Source organism: Micrasema longulum, unplaced genomic scaffold (assembly GCF_059751315.1).
Source record: "Micrasema longulum isolate JH-2025_06_02 unplaced genomic scaffold, ASM5975131v1 h1tg001264l, whole genome shotgun sequence".
NCBI lineage: Eukaryota > Metazoa > Arthropoda > Insecta > Trichoptera > Brachycentridae > Micrasema > Micrasema longulum.
In genome coordinates this window covers 67569-86682 of record NW_028278451.1, presented here as the reverse complement: position 1 = coordinate 86682, position 19114 = coordinate 67569, and the positions used below count along the sequence as shown (strand labels likewise).

The 19114-nt window shown below is 33.5% G+C and overlaps 1 protein-coding gene across 4 annotated transcripts in view; it reads right to left on the bottom strand.

The window, feature by feature from the left end:
* The window catches only part of Cirl (Calcium-independent receptor for alpha-latrotoxin), a 408720-nt gene extending 391386 nt beyond the window's left edge, over nucleotides 1–17334 (bottom strand). For all 4 annotated transcript variants that reach the window (XM_088234636.1, XM_088234638.1, XM_088234640.1 and 1 more), the window contains exons 1-2: nucleotides 17175–17334; nucleotides 14683–14903 (exon numbers count right to left, since the gene is read on the bottom strand). The gene's annotated coding sequence lies outside the window, so the exon portion shown is untranslated. The remainder of the gene's footprint in view (nucleotides 1–14682; nucleotides 14904–17174) is intronic.
* Between the last annotated feature and the right edge of the window lie 1780 nt (nucleotides 17335–19114).

Below are 19114 nucleotides of genomic sequence, written 5' to 3'. Positions count from 1 at the left end.
TCTAATTTATGTTTATTTTTTAAATTTGGTTCAGCCGGATGAATCTCACCCACGTGATAAAGGTTTCAGCTCTTTTACTTCACAAACGTCAACAGATGGAAGAGTTGAGGAAATGTGGACGTTCAAACACGGGCAGAATGGTGAATGTTACAGTGTGTTAAGTGGCCACTTAAACCAGCCAATGACAGGTCATAAGCCCTGTAAATGCCAAGACTTCCATATTCCCTTCTCAAAAATGTTTTCCGTCTCTGTTGAAATAAATTTGAACCACAAATGTCTAGGTCTTGTCTTGAGTTAACAATACGACAAAGACGGGTCATTGAAGAATTAAGGTTATAGATTGTTCTATGCTGATCGATGAACAGTACTTATAGTCCATAAAATACAGCTTGATTAGAATGACATTTGTCAGAAAAAGTTAAGACATAACTTTGTAGTAACGTCTAAGAAGTTATTTATGTCGACAAACGAAAAATCATTCGTATCTGGCGTGTTATTTTTTTTTTATAAAATGCTTGACACATAAATCAACATTAATACATGAAATTAGCTTTAAAACTAAAAAAAAACTCAAATAAACCTAATTATTTACGACGTTCTTACAAGGTTACACCATTTTGAAAAAACGTTAGAGATGGACAAAAAAAATAAAAAAATCATTTGATGTCGTTCATGAAAAAAGTATAAATGTCCTTTTTGGTGAATAATTGTGTTAAACACACTATAATAGGCTTGTTTTTGCGTTTTTTTATATCAATTTTCGGAAACAGAGTTTTATGATTGCATGAAATAACTGATAAAATCTATTTGATTAGTGATCAGTTTTTTCCCACCACTGATGAAATTAGTTTGACAGCTGTCATTCTAATCAAGCTATATTTTAAGGACTATAGTTGTTTTATTAATTTAAAATTGTAATAAAAAAATGTGATATTTTCCTATTAATTTTTTGATGATAGTATTTTAACCTTTTTTTAATTTCGGTGTAGAGGTCTCAATCAACAACAAAAAAAAGACAAGGCTGTGTGTATTGTAAAGAGTACAGACGCTAGGGGGTTGATGACAAAGGGGGATAGATACAAGGGCGTCATTGAATCAAAATATCGAACAATAAACGCAAATTTTATCGAATTCGCCACCCCAAAGATACCATACAAGGTTGTTGCTAAATATCCTCGCGTAAATAAAGGAATAAACTCGTTTGACTACAGAATGTGTGCGTTGGATTTATCGAGCCATGTTCGCCAAAACATCGTATTTGACAAAAACAATATATTTTTAAAAAAAATAGGAATACACATCGTCTTTTTTTTATGAAAGGATGGTAATATGAGCTATTGCTTAGACGAAATATTGCTTATTTAGTTATTTTTTTATTTATGAATCGCTTTTTTAATTTCTAAGATTTCCAGGTTGTCTAATTTTAATATTTTATTTTCAACATGAAGTACTTTTAATGTTTAAATTTATTTCAACAGAGAGGGAGAACGTTTTTGAGAAGGTGATATGGAAGTCTAGGCATTTACGCCCTGTTAATGCCTAGACTTCCATATTACCTTCTCACGTACTTTTGCTTTTTTTATTCAAATACGAGTATTACAATTATAATTAATATCACTCTAAAAAAATGCAGAATCCCCAGTGAATGACCACTACTACCCATGTAAAAATAATATGTAGAACAGTCGGTAAGTGGTTATTTACAAATATTTAATAACATTTAGTAAAATGTTTGACTACAACGTTAATGCTTTTAATGTTAATAATATAAAAATAATACTCAGATTTAGTTACATCATAACATTATAAAACACCCTAACACATTAGAATATGGATATATTCAAAGAATTGCATAAGAAATAGCATAAAAAAAAACACTTACCACACCTTTCCCTTTAAAAACACTATCAATCTCAGAACAATAACGGGAAGACGCACTATTACCTTTTGACAACTCACAGTTCAAAACTGATAGATTTGTTTTTTACCAGAAGATGTGTCCGCCTACTGCTTTTGTCATAGTTTCTAGTGTTAAAAGTTTTTTGACTGGACACATAAAGCGATTCTTATTATATTGTGTTTTATTAACCAACGTTCATTTACTGGTGCTTTGACCCTTGCTAGGTCTAGTAGTATAAGGAGAATAATTTCAGTCCCATCTTTAATGGTTCAAGTAGTATATCTGAAATATGTATGTTATTTGTACGAATAACTTGAATATTGTTACACAAATAAACTAATCAGTTAATTTTATTTTTTTATTTATTTACACCATTCATCAAAATACAATTTTCAGTTCACTTTGCCCAATCAACAAGGGTACATACCCCGTTCCAAGCTAGGCAATTACATTCTAATATATAATAATAGTTAACAAATGAATTTGAAATCATCACATTTTGAAATATATACATACACACATACACATATATACATATATATATATACACATATACACACACACACATATATACACATATGCACACACATACATATACACACCCATATATAAACACACACCCATGCGCATACACATACATACATTCATAAAAACATTGACAATTTATTTATGCGAAACTTCTTAGTTGCCATCTATAAATATATTTTTTTAAATTATTCCTTATTTTCATATTTTATTTTCGACAGCCAGTAAGAATCTCCAATCCGTGGCATGCATCAACTTTTATGACTCTCTACGACCAATGTCATGAAAGAGCGTGGTCAACACCTTCCGCAGCATGACAACACTCCTGTCTTTCCACGATTCTGGCAAAAGGTTACGGACCTTTTTGCCTACGTAATAGTGTTGTCTCGATGCCAGAACAGTGTTGACCCCTTCACCTAGTATCAGATCCCTATTAGAGTATCTTGTGTGGTTGACGCTTGGGTAAATGTCTCTATTTATGTGTGTAACACTCTCAATACAATTCTCAGAAGAGCAAGTCACTTGGATAACGAAAATAATAACCCATTTTGCAAAATATGAGTTCTGTAGCTGAATCAGGGTTCATAATAACGTTTTTCTGCTCTCCTGAAAAGTTGTACTTATGCAGATATACTTTTATGTCCGCCCATCAAAGATATCAGATGGTTTGCGAATTCAGAAAATATATTAGTATTTAGGCACCTTAAGAGTTCTTTTACTCTAAATATTAAAGTTTCTTTTATTTTTCCAACGTAGATTGAATTGCAATCATTACAATTTAATACAATTTAATACACATCGTGGTTCAATATTCCGAAAGGAGTCAAACAGGGATGTGTAATGTCACCATGGTTGTTCAACATATACATCGATAACTGTATGAAAGAACTGAAAGATTTAAGAATGGGAGCAAAAATGAATGGTATAACTGTTAACTGTCTTCTGTATGCGGATGATGCCGTGCTTCTTGCTAGCAGCAAAGAAGACCTTCAATTCTTAGTAACAAAAGTCTACGAGGTATGCAAGAAAAGCGATTTGCTTATGAATGTTGATAAATCGAAAGTGATGGTTTTTGAAAGGGATGAAAATATAACTAAACGTGAGATCAGCGTGAACGGAGATATTCTGAATCAGGTAGAAGAATTTGTGTACCTGGGAAGTATGTTTACTAGGGACGGAAAGGCCGATAAAGATATTGAAAGGAGGGTGAGTGCCGGGAACAGGGTGAACGGTGCACTTAAATCTACTTTTGCAAACAAATGTTTATCGCAGGAGGCTAAACTAGCAGTTCACAACGGAGTTCTAGTTCCAACTCTAATGTATGGGAGCGAAGTATGGAATTGGAAAAACGATTGAATGCTGTTGAAATGCGATCCCTCAGGCGAATGTGTGGTAAAACAATGTATGATAGGTGCACAAATGTCGAGATCCGTGAAGTGTGTAAGGCTGAGACATGCATTATTGACAGAATCAAGATAGGAGTGCTTAGTTGGTTTGGACATGTAGAGCGAATGGACAGCGAAAGAACGGCTAAAAGGATCTACGATGCAAATGTTGATGGATGCAGAAAGCGAGGAACACCGAGAAAGACATGGCACGATCAAGTCCATCAAATACTTGAAGATGGACATGTCAAAAGTAGGAATAATCGGCGTGCGTGCATAAGAAGATGTATGAATGTAGAGGAAGCGAGGTCTGTATGCCAAGATAGAGTGTTATGGCGTTCTATCCTCTCTGCCTACCCCTACGGGGAAACGGCGTGATGGTTTGTTGTTGACAATTTAATTGGTATATTTTAGATTTATTATTAATTTTATTTATAAATCATATAACACAGAGTATTTTACAAGTATAATACGTTGAATTACATTCCTAGAAGTTACAGCAACTCAATTCGAGACATAAATAATATTAACATTTAGAAAATAACACATACTGAGAACAACAAAGAAACAAAGCAAGTTTAGCAACTTTATTACTAAATATAGCTCAACAATATATCTAAAACCTTTTCTTACACAAGCAGAATAAATATATTTAAAAAAAACGCTTTTAAGAATAAAAAAAAAGTAGTGAATCTACTAAGGGAGATAAGGTCATTAACATCACATGCCATGCAGATGATGCTGCCATAGTGATGATGAGAACATATCCATCTCAGTTGTAAACATCTGGATGCCTAAGAAGTGTCGTATAGTACAATGAACACATTATTGGAAACATAGTTCGGATATACAAAACGTGTGTCAGACCAAATCATGGTGTATACAACAGAGGCGAGGATAGATAGAGAGAAAATAAAAATACGAAAAACCAAGTAGAAAAACCAAATAAATGCTCAGAACGTCAGAGATGAAAGTACTAAAGAGAATCGTGGGGAAACCCAAAGGAGGCAGAATCTAGAGTCAAGAAGTTAGACGGATTTGCGAGATCCAGTGCATAGTAAATAGATTATGGAGAGATTACGTCAATAATTCCATTAATGGATAGCTCCAAAATTCTCTATACCGTTGCCCACGAAATCCCGGCCGTTTGCCGTCTGCCCGGAAGACCACCAAGGAGAGGGAAGAACAGCTGAAACTCAAAGTCTCAGGAGTTAGCTTTTAGCTGATACCAAATTAATCGATCTTAACCGAGAAGAAGAAGAAAATTAAACTTTCAGAAATAATTTTCACTCTTCCAAGAAAAGGTTTAGGACTTTGTCTTTGTGATTTTTTAACAATGTTCCTATATTATCAGTTGGGTAGAATGCAGGTTTTATGTTTGATGGTAGGGAATTAGATAATTGTTTAGGAAAAAAAAAAATTATAATAGAAGTTCTAATCCAAATCGCAAGGCGAAACCGCCACTGGATTCCAGACAAATATTGTACCTCAAGGCGTCCTTAGTTTCTTGCAAATTACAAAAAGTACGATGATAGCTGGGTTCCCGAGGACAATGGCGGGGGTGTTGCGTTTGGTAACGGAGCGGTGGGAGGGGGAACGCAGGGGAGCCTCTCTAACGCGGTAGGCAGTTACAGGTAAATAAAGAGGACTAAAAGCTACAAAGGATAGAAGACTGAATATTCTTTGGATTGCTCAGATAAACGAACTTTAGGTAGGGGAGAAAATAATGGGGATGAAAAAATATGTATGACGTACTCCTATATACTCGTATATATAAAGTACTGTGTCTGACCATAAAGTTTGACAATATTTTGAGTTTGTCCAAATTTTTGTAGACAAGGACTGGATTCAACTCCATGGGAAGCTGTTATAATAATAATAATAATAATAATATTTAGCTGATTTATATAGCGCCATTTTTGTAAAAAAATCACCTCAAGGGCGCTTTGCAATTATATATCTAAACTTACATTCTAACTAAACTAAAGTGATATATTATATTTCCAGATTTAAAATTGAGGGTATGATAGTCTAAAGAAGTGGGATTTTAGTTGGGATCTGAACTGACTGGGACTGTCGATGATTCGTAAGTTTGAAGGCAATCGGTTCCAGGCAGAGGGGCCGGCGGCGGCAAAAACACGATCTCCAAATCTAGTGTTTGGGGAGCGCCGGATTTCGACAAGTTTTCCTCTTCCTGAATCAAATGATGGCCTAAGAGTAGATTTTCTTTGACATGTAATTTCCCTAATGCAAAGGTCCGATAGGTATTTTGGAGCCATTTCATGAAGGGATTTGAATACTGTCCAGCGAAGCTTGTATTTTATTCTCTCTGGGCTTTTTAACCAGTGCAAATCTCGAAGATGTTGTGAGATGTGAGAATATTATTTTACTCCCGTAATAAGCCATTAACATATTACAACAGAGATGAAGAACATTTTAAAGAAGGCAATATAGAAGTCTAGGCATCTACAGGGCTTATGACCTGTCATTGGCTGGTTTAAGCTAACTTTACAAACATCAACAGATGAAAGAATTGAAGGAATATAGATGTTCAAATATGGGCAGAATGAATGAGTATGAATCACACTAGCAACGCTTATATCTTCCTGCAAAAATCTGTAAAGTGCGTCCAGCGCACAGCCCGTTCTCTCGGTAAATTATGAAACCAGCTTATTTCTCCATACTAAAAAAGCATGCAGATTACAAATATTATTTGAAGATTCTCTATTTGGAAACTAGTATTTCAAACATTATTTCCGGAGGGCTATTTTTCTGTGATAGGATACCGTTGACATATTTCTTATCACATAGGACATGTGGCGTTCGAAGTGTCTGTTTTTGGCATTATTCACTTTAAAGGGAATCGGCCAGTGCTTGGTGTTGAGATTTCAATCATAATGGAAATATCTGCTGAATGTCATTGTCGTATTTTTAAATAAACTTTTGCACAAGTGTTGAATTAAAATAGTGTAGACTAAAGCTACGTGTACCGTGAAGCTAATTATAATTGTTGTTTAAGTTAATTTTCACATAACCAAAGAAAAATAAAAACTTCGTGACAATTGTTTCGTCTTATTAGGGCATTTTCAAACGAATGTGAAGATTATTTAGATTGAATGTCCTTATAAAGTTATATAATTCAAGGTACTTAAGTAGAAAATAAAAATAATCTTATGAACTATAGCATGTACATTAATCATAATTGAGGGAAAAACCAATGGTTGAGGGCGAGGCTAAGCGTTTGGGTAATGTGGAATTTAGATATTTATATTTGAATTACGGGGAAAAAATAACAAAGTAAGTATTTATTGACATACAAGTATGTATTGTGAGATAATTAATGAAGCTTTATAGTTTTGTAAATTTAGATAATTGTTGTCGAAAAATATCAATAATATTATAACAGGTTGCTGTTCATTTTAATTTTAAAACATGATTTAAATATTATGAGGAAATTTATATAAACATAAATGTATTATTATACAATATTTCTATTTTTAAGAATTTCTTATCAAAATATATAAATGCAATTGTAAACATAAATATGAAAGTAAAAATAAGAAATAAAATAAAGTGTTCAGTAGACTCAAATCAGTGTTTGATTTCTAATTATAAGTTCATTTATAATTATATCACTTATAGATTATGTAATTATCTATGTACAAATTGATGGTATTTTTTTGTAGATTACCAATAAAAGAAACACTGCTCGCCACTGGTACGCTGGCGCGCGCATTGTGAGTTTATGTTTATAATGGATAACTTATACAGCGCCATTTTAGTAATGTAATACCCCAAGGGCGCTTTACAAAGTAATTATATTTAATTTTAACTTTTTGAATTAGTAATTTCAATAAAACAATTTTTTAGTTTTCACATGCTACGGATTTATTCAAATGATTAAGAGAACAAGTGGGTTTTTCTGAAACGCCACTTCACTCTCACAGTTTCACACTTCTGCTGGGAGAGCATTCCATGCCATAGGGTCTGCGACCGCAAATGCGCGTTCACTGAATTTAGCGCGCTGTTTGCGTAGAGGTATAATAACTTTTCCTCTCGACGTAGATGCAGCTGATCTAAGCGTAAGACGTCTGTCAGCTAGTTCACATGGAATGCAAATTTCACTTGGATATTCCGGAGCAAAATTGTGCAGTGACTTGTACATAAGGCCAACTCTGTGGAAAACGTGGCTAGTTTAATTCCCGAAGGGTGGAGTAGTAGTGAATACTCAGATCGACAAACGTCGGTAAGTTTCTTATCGTGTCATTGTAATGCGGGTCCTAGACGACAAAACGGCGAAAAATATGTATACAGGGGTAGCAGACCATGTGCGATGGTTGTATATGCAGGATGGCTCGGCACAATGTGTGTATTGTGACATACGTAATGTTTCTCCCTACAAATGACAACAAAATGGCGTCCCCACCAACGCCACTCGTGATTATTATAATGGAAGAAAAGAAGCGCGATTTCGCACGGTTCCTGCATGTTATAATAAGTGTGGATCTTTTTCTTACCAACGTGTACGTACACGGTGGAACGAAAGTCACGTTAAAAAAATATATAACTTTTGGATACTTTTACAACACTGTCGCCGGAAACCTTTATCTATCAAATACATTTTTTTTCGCCACTATCTTTTTTTTTTCTAGCTTCAGTTAGTAACGGACCGAAGATTCGGTTTCAAATGGGCCAAAACTTCGGCTCACCCGAAACCTGCGGTCGAAATGTGTCGGATTACGTTCATTACGAGCATTGTTTAAAAGTAATTATTAAATTCATAATAAAACTTTCTTTTTCATGCAATTTTTTCTCTGTTTTTGATGTGTATTATTATTTTCTTATCTTTTTCTGAAATAAATTTATTGAATATTTTTGTGTACCGAATATTATATTATTATCATATATATACTTACTGCAAAATATTTTTTATTATTTGTTTCAACATTAATTTGTTAATACCATTTTTTTGTTTAAATTCTTTACAAGTTATTTACAATTTGCTTTTTAATTCAAACATTTTTCTTTAATCCATATTTTTTATTTTTTATTGTGCAAAGTTTCATTTTTATTTTGCATTGCAGCATGCTTTTTTGTTTATACATGACAAAAAAAAGTGTTGTTTATTTTTAAAGTTCTTCATACTATGTTTGTACTTACCTGTATATTTTTTTGTAAATGCCCCTTGGGCGTATTGTAAAATTAAATAAATAAAATATACTACGAATCTAAGATAGCTCGCCATTCAAATTAATAGTTCTAAGATCTTTCAGTATTTTTATTTTTTTGTAAACCTTTAGTGATTTATGTTATGGGCATTTTTAGGGACATATTTATGCATAGTAAATTAATATAAAGGAAAGTAGAAGGTCACAATGGTATATAGTAGACTTGGTGGAAGTGGAAGCGGGAGAGAGGTGTTTATAATTGAATTGAATCAGTGGTCGTTTGAAAGAAGACAACTTGTTATCAAAGAAATCAAGACTGGTATGTTTGTTGGCAGACCTAAGAATTCTAGGCATAGGGGAATGAAAACCATGGTTAGTTCTATGGTTATCGGTATGAAAGAGTAAGTTTCGTCTGAGGTTTCTAGTTGGGATATTTAATTTTATTGAGCTCAGTAGTTTAGGCGCATCAAAGAGTGAGTTGAGAATTTTAAATAGGACTAGAAGGTCGGATTTATTTCGACGGTCTTGAAGAGAAGATACATTTAAGCTAGTTTTTAACTCATTCTACGTATATTGGTCTCTAGATAAGCCCAACCTCTAGTTAATAAATTAAAGCTCCTTTAGCGTACATTGAAGAACTGTTACATATGTAACATAACAACGCATAAGCAAAAAAATTGACTGGAACTGCTTAACGGTTTTAGTTTCTTCAAGGCGGTCTGTCAGTATGGAATTTCGCATGTCCGCGCATGCGCAAATAGAGATTTGTAGTATCTGTGGAACCAATTCTAACAAACACATCCAGATTTATTTTCCATATATTGCGACGGTTTTATAACAAATTTAGCACTTAAATCGGTTGAGACGATGGAATTATTATATAAAACTATAACATAACGCTTTGATGCTAAAATTATGGCATGAAATTGCTTTTTAATATATTTCAAAGCACTTCATTAAAATTTCTGTGTGATACAATTTTATACATGTATGTACCGTAACTGCTTTCCTAATCGAAAACCTCACCGCAAGCTCCTGTTGTCTACAATGATTTGTACTTTGGATTGCCTAAAAAAAACAACGTATTTCGAGCAAGTCCGTCGGGGCGGTCAAGTGCCTCTACACGTTCCAATTTTCTTCGTTTTTAATAATGCTTTATCATTTTTATCCCCCTGCCCTCCGCGGCCCCGCCCCCTCGCGGCTCCCACTGTCACCCGGAGAATAAAATTGTAAATTTATTCATAGAATTTGAATTGATTAATGCCGCCACTGGAATGAATTATGTCCCAGTTGATATTTCTCGAATCCGAACGCCACTTTTCCGCCCTTTTTCACAAAACAAACACAGGACAATCTTGCCCTCGTACAGTTTACGTGCGATTTGAAATGAAGAGTTTATTTATCAAAATATTTAGCAATTTTTGCACCATATTTTGGACCCCACTTCGTTACCCCTTTTTTAAGCTCTTTTGCTTCACAAAAATGCCATTAATTTTTATTTATTCATACAAAGATACAAGTTTAAAAAAAAAAAACTATAAACGTATCCCTAACACAATGAAGCCAATACCCTGTGTTGAGTTGGGATACAACATAATATATATATTTGGATAATTTATACGGCGCCGTTTTTTGTGAAAATCACCTCAAGGGCGCTGTACAATAAATAAATATTCCAGCACGCCTTGCAGCTACAGAGCGCATGGACGGATGGGATTCTAGTTCCTAGTCTCCAATTATGATATATTACAATTATGATATATATAAGCTAGATTACAGCACGTCTTGCAGCTACAGAGCGCATGGACAATAAGAATTCTAGCTCGTATTTACATTTTTTTATTTGACAATGAAGTTTAGAGTTTTTAAAAATGAAATAAAAAACAAATTTATAAAAATAGAAGTTAGATTACAACAAGCCTTGCAACTACTGATCGCAAGGACGGTTGGAATTCTAGACTCCGTTTACTAAATTTGGATATTTGATAGTTGATAACATTTACCTATTGAAGCTAGATTACCAATCGTCTTGCAGCTACAAAGTGCATGGAAGAGTGAAATTCTAGCAACCTAAAATTATCAATAAATTTACAAAAATAAACATTGAGCATAATAAGTAAATTTGTAAAGTGTTCATGCTTGAAAGTAAACAATAAAAAGCTAACCAGATAAAGCATCGTTTCAACACTATGGATAAAATAACAGATAAAAGTATCCGAAGGGTAGCTTTCGTAGATTTTGGGTAGTTACTGTCGCAGTGTCGCACATGTGCAAACACAAGTTGTTTGCTAAATTCTGGAAGATGGCCCGGTCCACGTGTAGTTGCCGGAGGGAGGAAAGATGCCTATTGCTCCAACGACGTTGTATCCATTTTAGTATGTATTATTTCGTTTTATAATGGGTATGCATAATTCCGGATTGATTTTATTTATTTTTTGCATTATTATTAGACAAACCTGTGTATGAAAGTGATTTAAGGATTGATGCATCATTTTGTCTGTATATTGGAAATAATATTTTAAATATATGAATTATTTATTAGTAAGTTCACTTTTAGTAGCACTGTTGTAATTTATCGTGGGAGGCAGTATTCCAGATAGTTAATCTTGGTACATTCGCGTCACAAATAATAACATTCTTAAACGATTTTAATGGATTAATATATTTTTTTATGATTTTAAAGTAGACGCACTGTTGTTTAAAAGAAATTATGAAACGTGGAAGAATGCATTTGATATTAAAAGAATACCTACTAAAAATACAAAATATTACATAAATTTTAATACACGTCTGGACAACACGCTTAATCAATATACAGTGAAACCACTATCTATCGTTTTTAAAGGGACTTATTGAAATAAACTATGAATGCGGGAATAGGAGGCCAATACACAAGGAGATAATATCGGGTAAGGATACCGCCCTGGCGATCTGCATTACCATTGGCAGGTTCAAATTCTAAAAAAGATACAAGTTTCAGGAGTAAATAAATGTTTTTTAAATAAAATTAGAAAGCAGAAAAAAAACAAAAAAAATATTTAAGTTTATTGTATTGGAAATAATCTTTCATCGACGTTTGTTTTTTACTGTTTTACTCCCGTAAGTCAACTTTATATTTTTGGCTCTGCAAATAATATTTTTTTCGGCATCAGTTATTGAATGTGAGTAGTAGAATGTTTTTAATCTTTCGAAGATAGTGCATACTTCTGAAAATGAAGGTACAGGCGGCGGCTCCTCTTCATCAATATCGGCTCTTCAGCTGTCTCCTTCAACCTCGCGTCACACGAGCTTCCGATAATTTCTATCCCACACGTTGGGATATTGTCGTCAAATGTAGCAAAATTGTTGAAATTCGTCTGTGTTTCAAGTCTTAGCCAATCATCTTCAGAAGCCTTAACTTATTCTAATTGGCATTATATATCTCTCTCTTTCGAACGTTCTGCGCATTAGAACATACGCAAAATATTAAAATATGTCAAATACGCATCGTAATTCAAACGATGAATGCGGTAAAATGGTGGATTTCACACGCAAAACTATATTCTTTATACGCCTAGACACAGACAGAATGATAATATCGAAAGGGGGCAAAATTCCAGTACTTGTCTACAATGTGCAGTCCGTCCCCATATAGGTATTGGATGGAACCAACGCTTACTTATTTTTTTATATTTATTTTGTTGCCTAAAGTCATATTCTTACGATACCACAAGCTATTACAACCACTTTAAAAGTTATTACTAGAATTTTTTCAGTAGAACACAATGTTCGTTCAATCGAAGATTCGGTCTAAAGGTAACTTTTTTGCTAGTTTGACTGATTGTTCATGTTTTATTTTCGTTAGAAAATCTTTAATTTTTGCAGGAATTGCAGTAAATCTTTTATTTATTTTATTTGTCAATGATTAAAAAAATGATATTTTATGTATTTTTTACAATTTACAGATGAATACACGTCGAAGGTGCTCTTCTACTCTAAGAAGGCTAAATTTCAGACATTGAGCTGAAGGAGTAAGACGAAATTGATAAAATACTGGATCTCAGGAGTCACAAGCCCTGTAAATGCCTAGACATCCATTTTCCCTTCTGGAAAATAATTTCCCTCTAACAGAGACAGCAACAAATGCAGAGTTAAATACCTTCCTAGGGAAGAAATCCAGCCTGTCTACAAGCATTTGGACATCAAAACGTTTTTAATATGTTTAAATTTATGCATATTTTCAAAATAACTTTTTTTTTAATTAACGAAATGGATTTGGAACCTTGGCAAATAAATGCTTGTCGCAAGAGGCAAAATTAGCATTTCACAATGGAGTCCTGTTACCGGCCTTTATGTATGGGAGCGAAGTATGGATTTGGATAAAACAGGGATGAAAGTAGGCTCAATGCTGTCGAAATGCTATCTCTCAGGCGAATTTGCGGTAAAACTATGTTGCTTAAATAAGCATTATTGACAAAATCAAGAAAGGAGTTCTGCGTTGGATGGACATGTAGAGCGAATGGACAGCGAAAGAAGGGCTAAAAATATTTACGTTTGGAATGTTGATGGATGCAGAAATAGAGGAAGACCGAGAAAGATATGGCATGACTAAATCCAACAAATACCCGAAGATGGACATGTTAAATGTCGGAATAATCGGCGCGCGTGCATGAGAAGATGTATGTATGTAGAGGAAGCGAGATATGTATGCAAAGATAGTGATGTGGCATTCTTTCCTCGGGAAACGGCCTGATGGTTTTAATTGGTATTTCTTTTCCATACTAATAAAAATTTTCCATTCAAAACTTACATTTCACCAAAACGCTAAGATGGTAATAAATAAGATTGCAAAAAATATCAATTTTGGGAAGGATCAGAAGATTTATTGATAAGGACTCTTGCAAAACTATTTACAAAGCAATTATTGAACCACACGTTAACTACTGTAGTAGCATTTTATTTTTATCAAGCAAAGAAAACATAGATAAACTAACTGTATTACAAAATAAAGCCTTTAGAATCATTTTAAAAAAAAACAGATACACGAGGGTAAAGTCGATGGTAAATGAAATGAAATTATTAACATATAAACAAAGAATATTTTACAATACAAAGATATTTGTTCATAAAATTTTAAACTCTAATAAAAAAAAACAGAATTTTGCAAAAAAATTGATCGGAACCAGCATGAACACGATCACAATACTAGAGAAAAGAACAAAATTAGACTTGCATTTAGGAAAAAGGCATAGTCACAAAATTCAATTTTATTTAAAGCAATTAAAAAGTATTACGAAATGGAAAAAAATATTTATGAAGAAAAAAACATACTCGTATCAAAATTTAAAATAATGGTCAAGACATATGTGATAAACAATTTATAAATTAAATATATTTGCAATGTTATTATAAGAACACACATAACAATGTGTATGATATGTGTGCCCTACTTTAAGATTTAAAAAAAAAAAAAAAAAAAATACTCTGAGACCGTATGTATGTTCAAACGAACATTGCAATGACTTCTTAACTATTAGGAATAAAAATAAAGTAAATACACCAAAAAATTTAAAATAATTTTCTTTTCTGTTATTAAGCAAATATTTTTTACCACTGCCAGATTTAATTCAGGTTTCCTAAGGGTTAACAACTTGTCGATTGGTTTAATTTTTTTAAATATGTAAAAAAAATACTTATAATATTAGACTTATTGAATTGGACATACCTCACGCATACAAAATGTCGTCCCGAAGTTGAGTGGCGACCCTTTTAGTGTTCTCGGTCGCTCTAGGCAGGTAAACGCTGTCCCCAGACTTCCCGCACACATTTTACACAATAATCCAAGGGCCACATGAAGCTGGTACGCAAACACCACAAAACCAGAATAAACACGTCATCTGTCGCACTCGAATATGGAACACAACACACAACTTCGATTCGCGGGCGCTAAAAACAACACATCTTCAAAAAACCCGGAAATCGATGGATTTCGAATTTGGAATGCGGCCATTCGAAATTCGAATGAACCGTAAATGGCAACATTGTTGAGAAATATGCATGCGAATGAGACAGCTGTTTCGACGATTATCAATACTGCCCTCATAAGCAAAAGGGCCTATTTGCTCAAGTCATATTTTGAGATACATGACACTTTTTATTTATCAAATTTATGCTAATATTAAAATCTGTTAATAGCAGTGCCTACGTCAATTAAAAAAACCTGCGTTTGTCATATCTTCCCTTTGTTTTTGCTTATGAATATCTAGATAATGCGTTTTCGCTTAAAAAACTTAAATTATTACTAAATTTTTTTCAGTACGAAAAACAATATAAAGTTTTATATTGTTTTTCGTACTGAAAAAAAGTACAAAATAATTTGTTTATAATTTTAATTTCTACCCGCTTTCAACTACTGTGTATTAGTAAAGCAATTTTTTTTAAAGCTTCTCTTACTGGCTTTATTGATTAATTTTAATGTTGTACAATATTTATGTACATTATGTCATCTTTATATTCTTACAAGTTATCTGTAGGAATATGTATTTGAATGTACCAAATGCAATATTTTATTTCTTACTTTATATATTTTATGTATGCACCATACTTGTAAAAGCCCTCCGGACGTATATATAAATTAAATGAATAAATATAGTTTTTCGCACTGAAATATTTATTTTTACTGCTTTTCGCTTTATTTCAAATGGTTCGAAATTTTCTTTTAGAACAAAATCGCCACATATTGAATATTTTTTCTGTTTTCCAAAAATCGTTTACGTAAGAGGTGCAAAGATTAGGCATTTTCAGATAATTCTGATGAATGAATTTCAACAGAGATGGAGAAGGAAATATGAAAGTTTAGGCATTTACGGGGCTTACGGCCTGTCATTGGTTGCTGGTTTAAATTGCTACTTTACTCATTATGCAACATTCACAATGTTGTCTACAAGACCTGCGCGAATGTGGAAAAATATAGAATTGTACGCATAGTACACACGTGTGGAGTATATTTATTTATTTTGCACCCTAAGCAGGCCGAGAGACCCAATTATAGTGGTGGATTGCAGCTCAAAACACCCAGGCTTGAGAAAAACACTTTTGAATTTTTGTGTCCTCATCGGGAATCGAACCCGGAACCTTCCGTGCGTGAATTAAGCGGCTTAATCACTAAGCCACGGAGGAAAGGCTCCATCATCTCTGACTACCTGGTGGTAAGACGTTCGCTAATAGTGACATGGTAACTTGATCGGACCCAGTCGGGGATCAAACCCGAAACATCACTCACTATTGCACATTGTTAAAATAATAGCACGCTTCGAAAAGCAAGTGAGGTAACTAAAAAATCTCATTTTAAATGCTAGCCTACTCTGGAATTGAACAGTGGAACAATAAACTTGTAAAAAAAGCTAATTAAATTTGAGATGACAGTAATAACTACGCTTTCTGTGTCATTCTTAACAGGTAAACGACATTAATTGAACAGTTTTTATCATTCACTTTCCGCATCTGATGGTGCATAGGGCACTTAATTGGTACACCAATCACAGCGTATCTTGATCATTTTTGTTACATGAAGGCAAGATTCTTCAAGAGTCTTACGCTCCGGGTGCCAGTCCGAGGACTATGAAATATTCTAGTGTAAAATACATTTTTAAATATTTCACCTCAACCATGTCAGGAATCGAACCCGAGACCTCTTACCTTGTGGAGTAACGCGCTGACCACTACGCCACAGGCCGACAATAATGCAGAGCTTGGGAAAGCTTTGTAATAATGTAATTCAAGAGAAAGATCTGAGTGTTTGTTGAAATGCCTGATTTTATTGAGTCGGAGGTTTACAACAGGTCGTAAGTGCACAGATTCCTTCCTCCAATCCATGTAAACTCGATTCAGGAGCAAAACATGTTATTCATTACGTCGTAAAGTGGTTTCTTGGCCGCGTTAGGGTGTAAAAATCGTGTAAACTGCAACCAGTAACATGTAAATCCTTGTAATTACACGATTCACAGTCGAATCCGTCGAAAAAACCTCGAAATTCGAACGCATTCTTACAAAAAAAACAAGTTTGAATAGGCTACGAATGTAACGCGGGATATTGTTTACGGGAATTTGAATCGAGCTTCGAACGTCGAACACAACAGGAATTTAGGGCGTACAAATCTAGAAATCAACTCGAAACATGTGTCAAACGCTTCAACAAAACAAAATCTATCGATTTACATGGTGTATTGTCTGAAATTTCACAATCTAAGCGCTGATTTGCCAATCAGAGTCGACACTTCACACAACGGCAACACAGTGAACTTTTTCTCCCATACGACGCGGAGCGAGAAACCGTCGGGCACTAACAACCCCACTGCGCGGCGTTCGCGAACAAACTGACGAACGGAAAAAATGCGGACCGAGCCAGCCTTCAAAAGCATGACGGACCGCTGTATGCGATCGCCAGAATGATAACAGCCCAAGTAAAGCATTGGAATGTTTGAAAAAGTTAAGATTAAGCATCTTAATTTGTATCAATCTCGTGAGCCAGACGGACATTTTAAGTGCGGTAATCTATTTCATTAGGGGAACAGTAACAGGAAGGCAATATAATGACAGTATTAATTAATTCGGCATTTTTTATTCATTCTAAAGCGTCTTGTTTAAATTACATGGTAAAATCTATAGCCAAAAAAGTGAGTCGACTAATTGCAATAAAATGCGATATGTGCCCACAGTTGGTATGTATATGTAAGCTCTTTGAATAAATTAAGTTACATATAGATGAATATTGACTACGTAAATGGTTTGGATACAAAAAAATAAAAGGGATTCAAACTTTACAATAAAAGTAAAAATTTTCCTTAGGAGCAAAACATGATACAACAAGTCAAATAAATTGGTTTGCATATAATTAACGAATTGTACAATATAATAATGATCTGTATAGGTTTTTGTATATTTTTTACATAATTTTTTGTTGTTGCTAATTTATACAGAGCTTTATTGATTGATATAATCTCAATACTGTTTAGCAATGAATATCCCAACACATCTTGCTGTTTCAAAATGCATTAGTATAAGATAATAGAATTATGAAAGAATAAAACAAAAATATTTAAAAAAAGGAAGCTACGTTAAAATGCCTTACACATGGATTGATAGAAATTCAGCACCCTTTTTTTTATTGAATTATTACTTTTTTTTTGTTATATGATATCAGGGGGGTTACCTTATATGAATTCATAAAATTTCCTTCAAATTTAAATTTAATAAATAATTTTGAGAATATTTTATGCCAAGAATTTTTTGAATGATTTATAGAGCAGGCGGTATATTTTATTTCTGAAAAATCACTTCAATCTTATAGTTGGGTACATGTGCACGTATAATAGCAAACCATTCCATATTATAGGCCCTGCGACCGAATATATATGAGCGGTCACCGAATTTAATGTCCCCAATCGTCGGCTAGTTCCAATACATGTACATATATAACATGAGTATTAGAGGAGGCACTAAGACTTAGAGATGGGTTTTAAAATGTTGTCATTTTTACGGTCACATGTCAACGAATTTAATCATATGTGACGTAGGTAAACAAAAATATTAATAAATAAAAAAATTTAAGAGCTTTCTACTAAGTTTAGTAGCGTTAAAATTAGAAATTCGTGCCCACTACTAATTTCCAAAAAATGAGGAACTGTTTACTAGAAAACTGTATACGCTTTTACAAAAAAATACCTTTTGATATTTAAGTATTGTGAACAAGTCAAATAAAAAGTTCTGTTAAACGCAAGCTGTTTGGAAAATATTATTATATTATATTAGTATTTAGAAGAAACAGCTTGGCAGTGAATTGCTCTTTTTCTGTATTGAATTGTGAATTTGATTTGTATACTCGTAGCATAATTAACTGATGATTACAAGAGATTCTATAAATACTATGTAAAAAAAAATAGTTAAATGTAAATTGAAACATGAGAAAAAATATTGTTACAACATTACGTTTTATAACTTTAAAAAATATATCTTCATACGAAATAAAAAGAACAAATAAATCGAAACACTAACATAATTTAAGTGGGCACCTCGGAACACGCCTTTGGGCCAGTAGAGTGGCTACACAAACAAATATATGTGAAGTGTATTTTTTAAATATTGTATACTACATAACC